Genomic DNA, 13547 nt, shown 5'->3' on the forward strand with positions numbered 1-13547 from the left:
GCTGGCATTAATGTGGCCACCTCTTCGACCACCTAGACCCAAGAGACACAGTCTTATTAGCCCAACCTTCTCGTAAATTGCTCACCGGTCCAGATCCATCCCCTTTCTTCCCCACCCATACTGCTACCACCTTAGAAAAATAGATCAGCACAGTCCTCCCCCACTGCACCCCAGCTCGCCCATCTCACTTAAATCAACCTACGCCTTTCTCTCTTCTCTCTCACCCCCAATTCCTTATCCATACCCTCCTCCTTCCTGAAATCTGTTCCCCCTTCCCAACCGGCAGAGAGCTGCTCGCTCCATCTTCAAGACACAATACTGAAGTCCCATTCCCTCCTGGAAGCCTTCCCTGCCCAGTCTCTCATATCCCCTCCCTATCTCCACGCTAGGGAAGCACGGAAGCAGCATGGATCGGTGGAAAGAGCCTGGGCTTCGGAGTCAGAGGTCATGGGTTCGACTCGCGGCTCTGCCACTTGTCAACTGGGTGACTGTGGGCGAGTCATTTCACTTCTCTGTGCCTCAGTTACCTCATCTGTAAAATGGGGGTTAACTGGGAGCCTCACGTAGGATAACCTGATTCCCCTGTATCTCCCGCAGCGCTTAGAACAGTGCTCTGCATATAGTAAGCGCTTAACAAATACCAACATTATTATTAGAATCCAGATCCTTATGACTCTGGGCTGTGTTTTATCCATTGCGCCGTGCTGCTTCTCTTTGGGTAGACTAAAAAGATTCCCTTTTGTTCTTGGGGTCTGACTCTACTACACTCCCCTGCCCCACCCAGCGCCCCCTAAACCACACTCACACATTTCTGGCAATTAATGCCAAAAAGCTGACATTAATGTGGCCACCTCTTCAACCACCTAGACCCAATAGACACAGTCTTACTAGCCCAACCTTCTCGTAAGTTGCTCACCAGTAAAGATCCATCCCCTTTCTTCTCCACCCAAACTACTACCACTTTAGAAAAATAGATCAGCATGGTCCTCTCCCACTGCACCCCAGCTCGCCCATCTCACTTCTCTCAAATCAACCTGCGCCTTACTCTCTTTTCTCTCACCCCCAATTCCTTGTCCATACCTTCCTCCTTCCTGAAATTTGTTCCCCCTTCCCAACAGGCAGAGAGCTGCTCGCTCCATCTTCAAGACACTTCTGAAGTCCCATTCCCTCCAGGAAGCCTTCCCTGCCCAGTCTCTCATATCCCCTCCCTATTTCCACGCTAGGGAAGCGCGGAAGCAGCGTGGCTCAGTGGAAAGAGCCTGGGCTTCGGAGTCAGAGTTCATGGGTTCGACTCCCGGCTTTGCCGCTTGTCAAGTGGGTGACTGTTGGCGAGTCACTTCACTTCTCTGTGCCTCAGTTACCTCATCTGTAAAATGGGGGCTAACCGTGAGGCTCCCGTGGGACAACCTGATTCCCCTGAATCTCCCCCAGTGCTTAGCACAGTGCTCTGCACATAGTAAGCGCTTAACAAATACCAACATTATTATTAGAATTCAGATCCTTATGACTCTGGGCTGTGTTTTATCCATTATGCCGTGCTGCTTCTCTTTGGGTAGGACTAAAAAGATTCCTCTTCGTTCTTGGGGTCTGACTCTCCTACACTCCCCTGCCCCACCCCGCCCCCCCGAAAACACACTCACACATTTCTGGCAATTAATGCCAAAAAGCTCGCATTAATGTGGCCACCTCTTCGACCACCTAGACCCAATAGACACAGTCTTACTAGCCCAACATTCTCTTAAGGGGTCACCAGTAAAGATTCATCCCCTTTCTTCTCCACCCAAACTACTACCACCTTAGAAAAATAGATCAGCACGCTCCTCTACCATTCACCCCAGCTCGCCCATCTCACTTCCCTCAAATCAACCTGCACCTTACTCTCTTCTCTCTCACCCCCAATTCCTTGTCCATACACTCCTCCTTCCTGAAATTTGCTCCCCCTTCCCAACCAGCAGAGAGCTGCTCGCTCCATATTCAAGACACAGTACTGAAGTCCCATTCCCTCTAGGAAGCCTTCCCTGCCCAGTCTCTCATATCCCCTCCCTATTTCCACGCTAGGGAAGCGCGGAAGCAGCGTGGCTCGGTGGAAAGAGCCTGGGCTTCGGAATCAGAGGTCATGGGTTCGACTCCCGGCTCTGCCGCTTGTCAGCTTTGTGACTGTGGGCGAGTCACTTCACTTCTCTGTGCCTCAGTTACCTCATCTGTAAAATGGGGGCTAACTGTGAGGCTCCCGTGGGGCAACCTGATTCCCCTGTATCTCCCCCAGTGCTTAGAACAGTGCTCTGCATATAGTAAGCGCTTAACAAATACCAACATTATTATTAGAATCCAGATCCTTATGACTCTGGGCTGTGTTTTATCCATTACGCCGGGCTGCTTCTCTTTGGGTAGGACTAAAAAGATTCCCCTTCGTTCTTGGGGTGTGACTCTACTACACTCCCCTGCACTCCCCAGCCCCCCCTCCACAACACACTCACACATTTCTGGCAATTAATGCCAAAAAGCTGGCATTAATTTGGCCACCTCTTCGACCACCTAGACCCAATCGACACAGTCTTACTAGCCCAACCTTCTCGTAAATTGCTCACCGGTAAAGATCCATCCCCTTTCTTCCCCACCCAAACTGCTACCACCTTAGAAAAATAGATCAGCACAGTCCTCCCCCACTGCACCCCAGCTCTCCCATCTCACTTAAATCAACCTGCGCCTTACTCTCTTCTCTCTCACCCCCAATTGCTTGTCCATACCCTCCTCCTTCCTGAAATTTGTTCCCCCTTCCCAACCGGCAGAGAGCTGCTTGCTCCATCTTCAAGACACTTCTGAAATCCCATTCTCTCCAGGAAGCCTTCCCCGCCCAGTCTCTCATATCCCCTCCCTATTTCCTCGCTAGGGAAGCGTGGAAGCAGCGTGGCTCGGTGGAAAGAGCCTAGGCTTCGGTGTCAGAGATCATGGATTCGACTCCCGGCTCTGCCGCTTGTCAGCTTTGTGACTGTGGGTGAGTCACTTCACTTCTCTGTGCCTCAGTTACCTCATCTGTAAAATGGGGGCTAACTGTGAGGCTCCCGTGGGGCAACCTCATTCCCCTGTATCTCCCTCAGCGCTTAGAACAGTGCTCTGCACATAGTAAGCGCTTAACAAATACCAATGTTATCATTATTAATATTTCCACTTCTCCACCTCCTCCTCTATTGAAGTGCTTGTGCCTCACTTGAGCACTTGGGTTCCCACATTCATGCATCCAGAGAGACAGTGTAGTCCTGTGGGAAAAGCCTGGATCTGGGAGTCACAAGGCCTGGGTTATAATCCCACCTGCCACTTGCCAGCGAGTCACACAACCTCTCTGTGCCTAGAGTTTCCTCATCAGTAAAGTGGGGATTAAACACCTCTTCTCTCTCCTTCTTAGACTATGGGACAGGGACTATGTTGTCTCATGACTTACCCCAGTGTTTAGTTCAGTACATGGTCCTCTGACTCCCAGCCTGGGTTCTTTCTAGGCCACACTGTCTCTGGAAAAAGATAAATCAATCATTAGGAGCCTCTGTTGATCTTCCCCTGGGGGTGAAGCAGTGTGTTAGAAGCTGAGAGGTGCTTGTAAATACGAATAATAATGGTGGCATCTTTTAAGCACTTACTTTGTGCCAAGCACTGTAGTAGGTAGAACACAATCAGGTTGGACACAGTCCCTGTTCCACACATGGGGCTCACCGTCTAAGTCACAGGGAGAATGGATATCGAATCCCTATTGTATAGAGGAGAGAAATGAGGCCCAGAGAAGTGAAGTGACTTGCCCAACTTGACACAGCAGACGAGCGACGGAGCAGGGATTAGAACCCAGGTCCTTCCGACTCTCAGGCCCGTGCGCTTTCCATCGGTCCACTCTGAGACAGGGTTTCTAACTTCAAATAATTCACTGTCTTCTTTCTCAAGTCCATCACCCGACAGCGATGCCACAGGAGCGATTTAGAAAACAGATGTGGAAATTTCAGAGCTTTAGTCATAACAGGTTTTAAAGAGCATTAAATCACTCCTGGTGACTGGAGAAACCCATACTGAAGACTATCCCTGTATGGCTGAGCTCAGGCTGCTTATAAACAACAAAGGAGGGTGAGAGACAAGATTACATTCCTAGAAACTCCACTGGGCCGGCCCGTGCGTAATAAGGAGAGGAGGAGAAAAAAGAAAAGCAGGTTTCAGAAATAAACACAAACGCCAAAACTAAACACTGCAAATGGCAGTTAGGTAAGGAGAAATGTTCTTAAAAAAATAACACATTATAAATGAAATGAGATTTGCTCCAAACGAATGTTGATAATAAAAATAATGGTAATGTCCCAAATAATAAAATAAGAGCAACTCTATGATCATGCTTATTTGACTTGCAGCAAGGGATAGAAATCTCTGTCCTATCAGTTTGGAATTCCAGGATCAGGTTAGCTGAGACCATTGCATACAAACCTTGGAGAGGGCAATGTTGCATAAGGAAAGGCAATCAAGAAATCCTTCAAAAAATCTGGAAAGTCTTCAAAAATTATCACTCAATATTGAGATTCATTTCTAGATTTGAGGGAAGGAAGGAAGGAAATACAGAGAAGTAGGGTGCCCTAGTGGAAAGAGCTCGGCCCTGGGTTTCAGAAGATCTGGGTTTCATTTTCAGGTCCTCCACTCGTCTTGCAGTGGGAACTTGGGCCAGTCCTTCAACTTCTCTGTGCCACAGTTTCCTCATCTGCAAAATGGGGATTTGATACCTGTTCTCCCTGCTACTTAGGCTGTGAGCCCCATGTGGGACAGGGATTGTGTCTCTTGTATCTACCCCCAGGCTTAGTACAGTGCTTAGCACATAGTAAGTGCTCAACAAGTACTTTAAAAAAAAAAGCTGTCCAGTGCAAATTTGGATGGAGAACAAATGGCAGATCTGGGAAATGTGGAGGGAAAGGTTTTTATTGCCATGAATTGAAATACTTTCACACTTTCTTTTTTTTAAAAAAAAAAGTATTTGTAAAGTGCTTACTATGTGTTAAGCACTCTTCCAAGTTTTTGGATAGATACATGTTTATCAGGTTGGTCACAGTCACTTTCCAAGATGGTGCTCACAGTGTAAGGTGGAAGAACAGACATTTTTTATGGATTTGTTCAGTGCTGTGCTAAGCACTGGGTTCATACAAGTTAATCAGGGTGGATACAGTCCATGTCCCATATGGAACTGACAGTCTATGTAGGAGGAAAACAGGTACTTTTTCTATGCTATTTAAGTGCTTGCTATGTGCCAGGCACCATTCTAAGCTCTGGGGAAGATATGTTTATCAGAGTGGTCACAGTCCCTTTCCCATATGATGCTCATAGCCTAAGTAGGAGGGAGAACAGCTACTAAATCCCCATTTTAAAGTTGAGGAAAGTGAGACACAGAGAAGTTACGTATCTTGGCCAAGGTCATACAGCAGGAAAGGGGCAAATCCAGAATTAGAACTCAGGTCCTCTGACACCCAAGTCTGTGCTCTTTCCACTAGGTCACCCTGCTTTCTTTGACTTTTAACTTAGTTTGACACCTTAGCAAATTCACAACAAGGGGGAAGGTAGAGATATAGAAAGAGCAACTAGTTCATAACTGAAAATGCAACTGAACATACAGGTCTTGTTCAGCAAAAAGAGCAGAGGATGGTGAAGGGATAAAGTAGAGTGGTTTTTTAAAGACATGAAAAAGTCCTTATAAAAAGTCCGCACTTAATAAAAAAGAAAAAGCCTAGTTTTTAATCGACTGGCTCTTTAAACTCTTCCCCCACACACATATGTTTCTCAACTAAATGAGAAGTCACAACTCCTATTTTCTTTTCCCTCTGTTGAATCCAGCTCAAAGCAAAATGAAAAATGCTGAAAGAGGGTAGTTTTTCTTCCTCCTGGTGAACTGTTTTATAATAAGCTACCTGCTGGGGTCAAGGAAACGTGATATCAGAAGGCTTTTTACACACACATACACACACCTCTCTTGCTTTCCTTCTCATCTTCCTCCAGCTTGTATTTGAAGCATTTTCCAACTTGACCTGCCTGCCTCCATTTCCCCTGCTGTTCTCTCTCTAACCACTATCTTCCATCCAAGACAAAGCCAACACCATTTTCCAAAAACGAAGATCATAGGTGAAGTTGAAAGATGATGTCTGAAGGTGGGGTTAGTAATGACTTTGCCAAGTACTGACATCAAGAGAAAAATGGCCTATGTACTGGGGAGATGTTTGAGAATACCGATTCAGAATGGGAGGCTTGGAGAGGGGTTGGGAGAGGCAGAGAAATGAACATCAGACGAACTGAAAAGGGAGGGGAATCATTCCATGAAAATCAAAAATCAATCCCAGAGGAAGCTGAAGGAAACTCCCCAGATCCCATAAGGCTATGGAATGAAAAGGAAGGGGAAAAACATAAAATGGAAGAGGAATAAAGCATTTGAAATTGTGTTGTCAATCTTGCCATTTCTTGATTTTATGTTACCTGGGCAGTAGGGGCTGTTTTTACGTTTGTCTTTTCAATGGTATTTATTAAGTGCTTACTACGTACCAGGCACTGTACTTAGATAGAAGCTAATCAGGCTGGACTCTGTCCATGGGGCTCACAATTTACAGACGAAGTAACTGAAGCCCAGAAAAGTGGGGAATAAGACTGTGAGCCCCATGTGGGACAGGGACTGTGTCCACCCCCATTATCTTGTATCTACCTCAATGCTTATTACAGTGCCTGGCACATTGTAAGGACTTAACAAATACCATAAAGACATAAAGAAAATGGGAGGGACAGAGGAAGAGGGGGAGGAGACCATTCAAAGAAACCCCTTGAACGAGACTGGGTCTCAGGGTACTCCACAAGGCGCCAGGTGGCACACAAAAGTCAAAACGCCGAACGGGGGACTGGTCACCTCAAGTCTTAATATTTGTCTTTTCATTAAGTAAACCAATAAATCCCCATGAGGATTTGTCCACACTGCACTCCCAGCTTTTATTTATGGGCCAGAAGTGCAGGCTGGTCTGGCTCCCGGTGGCCCTGAGGTAAAGAACTGGACCCTCATTCCACCCCCTCCTGTCAGCCTCCCATCTGTCTATTTGCCTGATCCCTCGACAAACCAGCTCTCTCCACCCCCCATCACTGAGAACAAATACCTTTGAAGGTGGATTTCTTACAAGGAAAGCGTTGTGCTTCAAAGCGTCCAGGCAGAGAGACAAAGAGAAAAAGAGCAGAAAAGCAATATTGGGTTGATGGATAGAGAAAGGGCCTGGGAGTCAGAAGGATCTGGATTCTAATCCCAGTTCTTCCACTTCTCTGCTGTGTGACCTTGGACAAGTCACTTCATTTCTCTCGGCCTCAGGGACCTCATCTGAAAAATGTGGATTAATAATGTGAGCCCCATATGGGATGTGGACTTTGACCAACCTGATTAGCTTGTATCTACCCCAGTGCTTAGTACAATGCCTGGCACATAGTAAGTGCTTAACAAATACCATTAATAAAAAAATAGCAGATGAGAAACAGTGCAACCCAATGGAAATATCACAAGGCTGGGAGTCAGGAGATCTGGGTTCTAATCCCTGCTCCGCCGCTTGCCTGCCGAGTGAAATTAGGCAATTCACTGAACTTCTCTAAGCCTCAGTTCCCTCATCTATGAAATAGGGAATCAATTATTTCCCACCCGTTTAGACTGTGAACCCCACGTGTGTGAGGGATCTATGTCCAACCTATCTCATCTCTTCCCCAATATTTGGTGCTTCATATGTGCTTAACAGATACTACTATTATCATTATTATTACTGTTATTACCATCATCAGTTGAAGAACAACCTGGGTCTCCCCCTTCTAGACTGGAAGCTAATTACAGGCAGGGACCATGTTGGCTAATTCTTTTGTATTACACTCTCTCATGTACTTAGAATATATTACGCACTCAATAAATACCATCGATTGATTGACTGATTTTAATACCATAATTTTAAGTAAACTTGTAAGCAAACATAAGAGGCACCGGCATAAAATTCATTCATGTATTTTTGCTAGCTAAGTTCTTGCATGAAAAGGCACCTCAGAATAAAATCAATATTATTTTGCATTCGCCTTCCTTAAATGAGATTCGCAATGATCAGGGACTGTTTATAAGTCATACACTGAAGTCATACATTTGCATTTCTCAGAGATATGGCTGCTTGTTTTCTTTTTCCAACCCATCTATGTTCTGGATCAATCCATCAGTGGTATTTATTGAGCACTTACTGTGTGAAGAGCACTGTATTAAGTACTTGGGAGAGTTGGTAGACACATTCCCTGCCCACAGTGAGCTTACAGGATCACACAACATAACCCTGAATGGAGTATTAAGGAAGACACCTCCTTACTCTGGAGGGAACAAGACAGGTGAGGATAAGAGAACTGAAGAAAGGACTTGGAAAGTGAAGGGATGCTATAATATTGTTCCCTCCCAAGCACTTAGTATAGTTCTCTGCACACAATAAGCACTCAAGAAATATGATTTGTTTTAATGGCATTTGCTAAGCGCTTACTATGAGCCCAGAACTGTATTAAACTCTGGAGTGGATACAGCAAAGAGGGTTGGACCCAATCCTTGTCCCTAGTGGGGCTCATGATCTTTACCCCTGTTTTTCAGATAAGGAACCTGAGGCACAGAGAAGTTAAACGACTTGCCCGAGGTCACCCAGAAGAGAAGAGGCAGAGTTATAATTAGAATGCAGGTCCTTCTGACTCCCAGACCCATGATCTATCCGTTAGGCCACGCTGCTTCTTCATCGACTGATGGATATTCCTCTGTTGGAAACTGAGATCCTCTCAACACCCTACCCTATTTCCGCCACCCCTTAATATTGTTTCATCTGAACGTAACTGATTTCCCCCCTCTCCTCAGCCACTTCCTCACTGTTAATGTATATCTTCAAATTCTGTGCCTTCCCCCATGTCCCTGATATTATTTTCATGTCTCATCCACTAAGGTGTAAGCTCCTTGAGGGCAGAGATCACGTTTACTAATTCTACTGTAAAATTATGATTCTGGTATTTGTTAAGCACTTAGTATGTGTCAAGGACTTCTCTAAGTACTAAAGTAGATACAAGTTAATCAGGTTGGACACACCCCTAGCCCATAGGAGGCTCACAGTCTATGTAAGAGGGAGAACAGGTATTTAATCTCCATTTTACATGTGAGGAAACAGAAGCAAAAAGAAGTGAAGCGACTTGCCCCAGGCCACAAAGTGGACATGTGGCAGAGGCGGGATTAGAATTCAGATCCTCTAACGTCCAGGTCCACACTCTTTTCACTAGGCTACGCTGCTTCGATGGTACTCTTCCAAGCACTTAGTACAGTGTTCTGTACAGAGTGAAAGCTCAGGCAATGTCATCTATCCAGGCAGAAGGGTGGATTCGGGAATTATTATTGAGAAAGAACCAACAGAGAGGGAGGTGAGCCACGGAAGATGATCCGTGCATCCATTCCTCAAGGATATTAGACTCTGCTCCAGCTATAATGAAAGATCAGCTGGGTTTAGGTATTTCCACGCAGATTTCTCTTGAACCGTGCAATTACCGCCCAACAGCCATGCTGTTAAAAGCAGGATTAGTTTCCCAGATTGGGTTGCCGTCTCTCCCTGCAAACAGTTGAGACAATATTTTTCACCCGAGAATTTACCTGAATCTACTAGCAAGCAGCGACAAAGCAACAGGCTCAAAGCAATCTCCCAAATCCAGTTTTGACTCAGCGGTCGGAGAACCTGTAATTTGCCTTCAGAGTGTTCCGACTTGTTGTGTGTCCAGATCCATATATCATCCAGGCTTCGCCGGGGTTAAAGGTCAGCCTTGTTGGGAAAAGTCAGAGGATTAGGTAGGCAAGGGATCCTCCTCCCTAGGAACTGTTACCTGCAGTCACACGATGAAGACGCAAATCCACACGTCTCTCTGCCGGCCAAGGGACCAGGAAGGAGAAGGCTTGAGAGCAATGTGGCCTAGAGGAAACATCCCGGGCCTGGGAGTCAGAAGACCTGGGTTCTAATCCCAGCTCTACCGATTATTTGCTGTGTGAACATGGGAAAGTCACTTTACTTCTCTGGGCCTCAGTTACCTCATCTATAAAATGGGGATTAAAACGGTGAGTCCCATGTGGGACAGGGGCTGTGTCCAACCCAGTTTGCTAGTATTCACTCCAGCACTTAGTATGGTGCTTGGCACATAGTAAACACTTAAATACCACAATTATTATTAATATCATCATTATTCTCCATGGCTCAGTTCCTCAACGCTAAAATGTAGAGTCAATACCTGACCTCAGTCATATGTAGACTGCGAGCCCCATGAGGGATAGGGACTATGTCCAACCTAATGAACGTATACCTATCCCAGCGCTTATAGCAGTGTTTCATACATAGTAAGCATTTAATAAAAACAATAAAAAAGAAGAACTCTCCAGAGAGGTGTTTGCTCTTGACAGATTCAGAGAACTAGAAGTGGTTTGGTTTGTGTCTCTGGGCTCCAGAAAGGCTCTCAGAAAGCTTTCTGTACTTAGACAATACCCCAAGTGACAAAGCAGCATAGCATAGTGGACAAAACATGGGCCTGGGAGTCAGAAGAACCTGGGTTCTAGTCCTGGCTTTGTCACTTGTATGCTGCTTGACCTTCAATGAGTCATTTAACTTTTCTGTGCCTCAGTTACTTCATCTGTAAAATAGAAATTAAGACTGTGAGCCCCATGAGGGACGAGGACTGTGTCCCACCCAATTTGCTTGTATCTATCCCAGCACGTAATACAGTGCCTGGCACATAGTAAGCACTTAGCAAATACCACAATTATTATTATAATTATTCTTTCACTCTATTACCTGTTCTCCTTCCTAGTTGGACTATGAACCCAATGTGGGGCCTGATGATCTTGTATCTACCCTGGTGCTTATTACAGTGCTTGGCACATAATAAGTGCTTAAATACCACTGGAAAAAACAATAAAAAACACCATTAGGTTGTGAACACCCCACCGCCTTTCAAACCTTTTTGCCATCCATCATCAATAGTATTTGTTGAGCTCTCGCTGTGTGCAGAACATTGTACTAAGCACTTGGGAGAGCACAGTACAATACAGTTGGTAGACAACATCCTTCCCTTTTTTAGTGCCCACCAACCCCCACCATACACTTAGACTCCTACACAACCATATGTGCATAAAGAGAAGAGTAAACATTCTACTAGGGGATATCCAATTTTACTGCCTCTATTCTAGGGGTTAGAGGATTTAGGAAAAGTTTTGTCTCTGATCGGCCTGAGTATGGCTGTGCAACATGACCAGGAGGAGAAATCCAGCTGGTAAAACTCTCTGAAATCTAAAGAGGCGAAGAGAAGCAATGCCCCAATGTCGATGGTCAGAAAGGAGGCCAAGGTCAGAACTTAGCCATTTCCAGTCTGTATCCATGAGAACCTACATCACAGTCTCTTCAAACAGGGGAAGGGTAGTCCAATGGACAGAACATGGGCCAGGGAGTTGAAAGATCTGGGTTCTAATCCCTGTTCTGCCACATTCCTGTTGCATGACCTTGGGCAAGTCATTTCACTTCTATGGGCCTCAGTCACCTCATTTATAAACTGGGGATTCAATATCTGTTTTTCCTCTAAAGACTGTGAGGCCCCATGTGGGACAGGAACGGTGTCTGACCTAATTAACTTATACCTACCCCAGCACTTAGAACCGTATTTGACACACAGTAAGTACATATCAAATACCATAAAAAAACAGGGAAAGGACAAAAATCAATCATTGTTATTTACTGAGTGCAAAATACTGTACTGAATGCTTGGGAGAGTCCAATACAACAGAGTAGGTAGACATATTCCCTGCCCACGGCGTGCTGACAATGAGCTGGCTGATTCTACTAAATGCTGACATACACATCAAGGACAATACAGAGGAAACATCACAACAAACAGGACAGCTAGGTGGGAATTAATTGATCAATAGTATTTATTGAGTGCTCACTTTGTGCTACACCCTTTGGAGAATACAACACAGCTCGTAGACCCCCTCAAAGTTATGGGAAGAGCCCAGGACCAGGAATCAGGAGACCAGGGCACTAATCCCAGCTCTGCCACTCACACGCTGGGTGATCTTAGATAAGCCCCTCAACTTCTCTGTTCCTCAGTGTCCAAAGTTACCCAGCAGGCAAGTGATGGCACTGGGATTAGAATGCAGGTCCTCTGCCCCCCGAGCCTGGGCTCTTCCCCCTAGGCAGGGTTGCATCTGGAGATGAGGAGAGGCTGAGGAAAAACCTTGGCACTTCACAGCCTCATTATGACTGTTCGATTCCCAGCAAATTCCTGCTGATCAGACGGGTGTGAAAGAGACCTCTGTGTACTTGGATGACCCACACACACTCACACATAGTTCCTTAAACCATCCAAGGGCTGAATCCATGATCCTCTTAGGCATCAAGAGTCCCAGCAGCAAGGCTGGAGTTCTTCACGGCTCCCATATACCTCACACACTTCAACTGTGAACCCCGTCCATGCAAGGATCACGAGGTTTCTCTTCCCTCCTCTTTCTCCATAACCCCCGGCTCTGGAAAGCTGGATCTCCTCCCCTCTTCTCTCTTCACATCCCACGGCTCCGGTCGTCTGGCTGATGCTGTTCCCCAATCCGTCCTCCTGGTGCCAGTGAGGCCCCTTGTCCGAGCCCATCAGGAGGGGAAGGAAAATAAAATTCCACAACGGCTTCCACGGCGATGGGTAAACACCGGGCCCTCAAGAAAGAGCAGGAAGAAATTGAGCTCCTGTTTGACCCGAGAGTCGTTAACTATTCACCCCTGTATCCGGCCGGTAGATAACCGAGCGAACTGAAGAGCGGCTCTGTCCAGTAGGCCCAGCCGGAAACCAGGAAGGGGGCAGAGGAGTTGAGTTGGGTGGCCAGACTTTTGGTCTTCAAAAGGCAAGAGCCTTTATCGGAGGATCCCAGTTCAAGAAAGAGAAGAGCCGGGGAATGGTGTGGTGACACAGCCCCTACGATCTGGAAGATAAAGACTTGCCAATGCTCTGTTGGCCCCAGTGGTCTTCTACACAGAATGCACTGCACCCTTGGGCTCCATCGCCATCCACGGATCCCATAGCACCACCAGAAGCAGTCTCCTCCAACTTCCAGTCTCGAGCCACAGCTCTGAAGCGACTGTCTCTGCAAGCTCTTGCTTTCCCCGCTTCAGAAATCTGTGGGGAAACAAGGCAAGAGTTAGTCTGAGGCCTGTCGCCTCAGCTCTAAGCAACTGGTTTCCGTCAAGCCGTCACCCATTGAGGAGAGAGATCTGGATGGAAATCAGGATGAACCGAATGCAGAGCCTGTGAATTTCTGGGTCTTTTCCCCTTCAATCAATCAATCCAGTTGGCTTTTTTATGGCATTTGTGAGGTGCCTACTGTGTCAAACACGGTTCTAAATGCTGGGACAGATACAGAACAAATAGGTTGGCCACCGTCCTTGTCCCACATGGGGCTCACAGTCTAAGTAGGAGGGAGAACAGGGATTTCAATATCATTTTGCAGCTGAGGA

At 46.2% G+C, this 13547-nt stretch overlaps 1 long non-coding RNA gene across 1 annotated transcript in view; it reads right to left on the reverse strand.

Annotated features, from left to right (window-relative positions):
- Positions 1 to 11953: 11953 nt before the first annotated feature.
- Positions 11954 to 13547, reverse strand: part of LOC114817071 — a 138191-nt gene continuing 136597 nt past the window's right edge. Inside the window, exon 3 of the long non-coding RNA XR_003764923.1 lies at positions 11954 to 13209. This is a non-coding gene — a long non-coding RNA (uncharacterized LOC114817071). The remainder of the gene's footprint in view (positions 13210 to 13547) is intronic.

The sequence above is a fragment of the Ornithorhynchus anatinus genome, chromosome 15 (assembly GCF_004115215.2).
Source record: "Ornithorhynchus anatinus isolate Pmale09 chromosome 15, mOrnAna1.pri.v4, whole genome shotgun sequence".
NCBI lineage: Eukaryota > Metazoa > Chordata > Mammalia > Monotremata > Ornithorhynchidae > Ornithorhynchus > Ornithorhynchus anatinus.